Source organism: Bradysia coprophila, unplaced genomic scaffold, assembly GCF_014529535.1.
Source record: "Bradysia coprophila strain Holo2 unplaced genomic scaffold, BU_Bcop_v1 contig_350, whole genome shotgun sequence".
NCBI lineage: Eukaryota > Metazoa > Arthropoda > Insecta > Diptera > Sciaridae > Bradysia > Bradysia coprophila.
In genome coordinates, this window is record NW_023503608.1 from 12,180,750 (window position 1) to 12,186,749 (window position 6,000).

Consider the following 6,000-nt stretch of genomic DNA (forward strand, 5'->3'; position numbering starts at 1 on the left):
GTTGTTGGTAATTCTAGCTCATTTAGAATTTTTTCAAGTAAGTATTTCGAGTATTTGAATCACATACTATTTCTAGGAAAACGGTATCGCAAATTTTCTTGAATTTTGCTACATTTCCGATTTTCGAATTTTGAAAAATGTAGTAAAATCTGAAAAAAAGTGGGAAAATATTGGAAAACGTTTTTCCAAAAATAAGTCCTGATTTGGATAGATTGATAAAAAACAAACGTTGAATTCATTCGGATAAAGTATACGTAGACGTGCACGATAAAGTATTAATGATTAGTTTAATACAAAATTACATGTGAAATGCATCGTAAACTGTTCTCTCGGAACAGAATGTGTTGTCCCTATGATAAATTTTTTTCAGATAATGAGAGGATCCCAGCACGAGTTGGAAGAGTTAGAAAAGTCTAATTTCATAATTCAACTTTTTTTGAGCAAAACTCTTTAGATGCCCCGTAACGGGTGTAAAGATGAAAGATGTTCGTTTGCTATTAAGCTCGCCTTCGGGTAGGGCCTGTTTACCAGTTCATCTGTTTGGAGACTAAACCTTAAATATTTTTACAATTAGAGCACCGATATGTTCAACCGCACTACACTTGTCTTAAAACAAATCATACTAAATACGATCTCATTCCTACATCTCTGTAAGACGATTAAGTTGATTTTAAAAGATATAAATTTGACATGGTCCAAACCTTGCTTTCGGCTCGAATAAGCAAAATTCATTAGAAAATGAACTTTTATCATTTTACATATTTCTCGCTTAAAAAACGCACTTTATCTGACCTCAAACCTCGATATAAAGAAGGCTTTGCGATTCGCGTATAAACATCAAATACATAAGCTGTATAATCGAGTATATAAGTTTTATAGTTGAACTGTAAAGGTACATAGATAGATGACACGTTTGTATTCACACAGAAGGTGTGTTTTCTTTTTGGTCAAATAAAGTGCGTTTAAGCGCTCAATATATAAAACATTTTATTCTACAACAACTGTAATGGGTATTTTATGTTCTCAAAACAGCAAATTGGTTCTCGGCTGCGCCTCGAGCATTTACCATTTCTCGAACATACAATACCCCTAACAGTTCTTGTAGTATCAATAACTATTATATATTTCTCGCTTAAAAAACGCATTTTACTTCACCGAAAATTTGAAGAAAATATATAAACAATTTTATGCTTCTCGAAATGGCTCAACTTCGTCTCGAACCATTTACCATTCCTCGAACATAAAACACCCTTACAGTTCTTGTAGTATAAATAACTATTATTCTTAGTTATGTAAACGACCATTCTCCCACTACATTCTGTAAAATAAAAGACAAAACGTTTTTTAAATTGTATTTATTTTTAATAGGAAAATCAGAGAAAATAGAAATAAATTAATGAATAGTTTTTTTTTTCATTTTGATAATGTAGAGAAATTTTCTTTATCATATCGTTTTAATGTAATTTACTAGTTTTTTTATAATTAAATTTATATATATTTTTGCTTTGTTGTTGTTTTTTTTGTTTTATTTTTTTTATTCACTTTATACTTAATATGCTTTCAAACTTTTCTTTATTTCTTTATTTTATAATATAATATTTAAAAAATTTATTACATATTTTTAGAGTTATGAAGTATTTTTTTTTAGTTTTTTATATTTTTAAAATAATGATTGTTAATAATGATTTTTAAAGTGTCATTTTTTTATTCATCTCTCATTTTTTTTTATTTGTATGGTACATAAAAAACGACTTTTGTTTAGAAATTGTTCATCATATGATTTGTTTTTATTTATTTTTATTTCAGTTTAGATGTATAGCTAAGAATAATATATTTATGCAATATATTACAAGAGAACTGTTGTCCTAACATAAAATGTTTTTTGCAAAAATTCCTTTAAAATTAAACTTAATTGAAAGAAAATAATTTTTTAATATTTATTCATTCATTTATTTAATCATAATAGAAATGAAATATTTTTTTAAATATGTTAACTACAGCGATAAACACCAGATTGCTTACGAAATTTTACTTTTTCATTGTTTTTTTTTATAATTTTCTCATTTTTTCTTTCATAATTTTTTATAATAATAATATAATGCATTTTTTGTTAAATTTTATTTAAGTATTTTGTATAGAAAAAATGAACAATAACTAGCTATATCACAATTCCAGCAAAGTCTCAACGCAAAATATATAGAAATAGTTTAATAATTTTATTTTCTTTTTTTTAAACTTTTAAGTGTTTTCATTTTTTGGTTTTTAGAGTTTCAATATTTTTGTTTCTTCTTCTTAATTTTACTTTACCGTTTGCAATTTTCCTTCCTTTAATCTCCCAATAGTGTGTATTCATTTTTGTATCTCTATTTAATAAGAAAATATTTTCCTTAGATTTAAAAAAACACAGAAAAAGGATTAGCTAGCACTTTAGGAAAAAAATGACTTATGATTATTTTCCATTATAAATAAAGAAACAAAACATGTATAGATTTACATTTTGAGTATTGAATATTTCTGGAAACTTTTCTGATCATGCCTTAATTAATGATGGTAACGTGATGGTAAACTGCTCATAGACATCGCTTCCTTCTGCTATGTTAAGCCAAAATGATTAGGTGACTATTTTTCATGATCTTCAGAGAGTTTGTATGAGCTTTGACCTTTGTTTACAACTTCTGAAGAAAAATGACGATTTTATTTTAAAGAAAAGCTCCCTGTTGTACTAACTCATCAGTTAAGAATTCAGTATATTGCCTGACAGAGCAGTGTCCAATACATTGTTCCTATTTATTAAATCAAACGCGATAGTCGCCGAAATCTAGCCATCGCGATGCTATTAGTTTTAGTTTAATGCGAAAAATAACCACGTTTGATGAATTCTTCTTGAAATATAGGTATTTGAAAAAGTCGTCGTTCTACCACCGAAATACTTTTCACGACTCTCATCCTATAACAAATGGAAATGAAATTTGCACGAAGAATACTAAATTATTCCAATTTGTGACTAGTCCTCTGACATTTTGTTAAAGAAAAAAAAAATTGAAACTACCACAACAGAGTAAAGTTAACCTATTTAATTGTGTATTAGGTCCCTCATTTGACGTTTCGAAAATGAACCGCTCCTGCCTGGTTTATTTTACTCTGCCGTGAAACTACAGTTGCTTGTTTCAGTCCAATTCCAATAAAATGTTTTAAAAAAGTTTTGAAAACAGCGAATATTCCTGCATTTATTTGTTCACCATTATGTAACTTTTATTCGATAGTGAATTTGATATACACAAAATACACACATCCATAACTAATGTGAATGAATGTGGCTTCTCGTTAATTTAAATTGTTTATTCAATATCTTTTTTAAAAATTGTGTGCATTGAAATTTTTTTGGTTTTTAATTTTTTCTTTAAATATTTTTAAATTTAATTAAATTCATTTTCCGTTTTCATCTCTTCATTTTCTTTAATAATAATAATAACGATGTGAAACTGGTGGTAACTACGACAGATTTTGTATCAGTTAATTATTATTCACTTTTATATTTTGTTTAAAAAATGCATTTTTTGAGTGTGTTTTTTCTTGCAAGAACGTTAAACTTATATGTATATAAAATACATACAATGCCCATTCTCTCAATCTTATTTTTATTAACATTTAATTAGCTTTAGATGAAAACAATGTTCGGTTATTTCTTTTTTGTCTTTATTTAATTACACAAACATATTATGAAACGACGACATAAAAAAATGTATTTTTTTTTGGAAAATTTGTACTAAAATTTTTAGTATTTAAAGTATTATTTGTTTTTTCTCATTATTCTTTTTTTTTACTTTTATCAATCCTAATAAAGTGTGTTCAATGGTAAAAACTTTTCTTTTGATATTTCTTATCGTATTTTTTGTGTGTTTTCATTTTTTTTATTCAATATTTTCTTTTTTTTTCTTTGTTTTATAAGTGCTAATAAAATTTGTTTAATCTAAAAAGGCATTTTGAAGAGACACTTTTAAGTATAAATGAATCGAACAGAATAGACCTTACTGACATTTTAGTTTTCAAATCTCGGAAATATTTCTTTTGAATTCGACCAGTACATTACTGCAAATCAAATAAATAGTCCAGACAAAAGCGGTGCAATTACATCGGAAAGAAATGGAGATATGAAGAATTTTCATTTTTTTTTTAAATGTCGCTCAGTGTGTTAAATTGGGAATAATTGGTCAAACGTATTTATGCAACCACTCCACCGAAAATCTCGTTGGAAAAATCTCTTTTTCTTTTACTAAAGGATTGAACAAAATTTGATGGGTTGAAGTGCTAATATCAAATTTAATATTTTATAACTACTTTCACCTTTTTCAAAATCGCTGTTAATCGGTTTTTCATCTGTTAACATTTAATACGGCAAGCGTATGGCGATATAAGGTATTACTTCTTTTTGTTCGAAGTATCGCCTCATGTTTGATACAAAATCTATTACTTCATTTGTCCTAACATAAGGTTTCTTACCCAAAAGAGTACCAACCAAGCAAGAGCTCATCGCATATTTATGCCATGGTTGTCCATAACACAGATGACTGACCGTATTCACGCCGTAAGTGTGCCTAAAATTTGAATTTTAAGTGAACGATTCGATGAAAAAGTGAACCGAAAAATATGTACATTTCAATGCTTCATTGTATGAAAATGACGCTACGTTCAAAAGACCTCCGCACTTTCCATTTTGAATTTCGACCGCACTTACGACGTGAATTAATATTGTGGTTCATTTTCATTGTTTAATTTGATTGTCACAATTTTTGTGCATATTACTTGAACGACAACACAGGGGACTGAGAGGGGGACATTTCTAATTTGAAACATCTCATTTGAAACCAATAATCCGAAATGAGGAATTAACAACTCGATTAAGTATTGTATTCGACAGTGGGTTGTCAGAGGATAAATCAAACTGATTTAATGGATTAGAGTAAAATTTAATAGAGAAAATATAAACTGATTTGCAGAAGAAATAAAAAAAACAACGGATTGACTTGAAGACTGTTTCGTTTTATTGGCAAAAATAATTGCAAAAATTGAACTTAAATCATAAAAATAAAATTATTTAAATAATTAAAGTAAATTATAATTAAAAACAATAAAATTAACAATTATATATATCAAACAATAATAGAAATATAAAAAAAATTATAATTTCAATTTCTTGTCATAAAATCTATTTTAACTGAGAAAGAGAGAGATTTTATTTTAGGTGACATTTTAAAACAAAGTGACGACGAGATAAACCTTAAACGCATAGTCTAAATTTCATTTTAGTTTAAATATTTAAATTGAACGCTTTTGCAAAGGAAATCGTACAACACAAAACGTTCATCGAAATTTCTATCTTTGAATTTATTTCTCTTCACCGAAATTGAGATAAGAAAGTTTCCGGTTATGATTGTGAACTATAAACGGAGATTCAGAACCTCATTTTTTCCCTTTAATTTCGGAAAGAGAATTTCTTGAAAATTTTGTGGGTTTGGTACTTTGTTTAATCAGTCACTGGGTAATGAACGTTGTTTTTTTTGTCTCTGTTTATATATAAAATTCAATTCAATTCTCTCAACACTGAAATTTAGTTAGTTTTTTATGATATCTGAGAACAAAATTATTTTTGGTTATTATTTTCTTCTATGAAGTTGTTGTGGACGACTTTCGTGTGAACAAAATCTCATTGAATAGTTTTATCTGACTTACTACAGAATTATCGGAAAACTAACGTCAACTTTCATTTAATAGATTAAAATTTGACACAAAAAAGTTGATTTCATTTGGTACCGGATTAAGTTCAAGTGTGTAAGCAGTCAACACTATTTATATCAAGTGGAAATTTCGAATTATTTTCTTGTTTAAATAAAAATTTTGCCTACATTTTGTACACAAACAACAATTACACATTTCAATGGTTTTCTTGGATTATGTTTATGACTATTATTGCTTTGCCAGATTGATTGAGATGTAATTTAC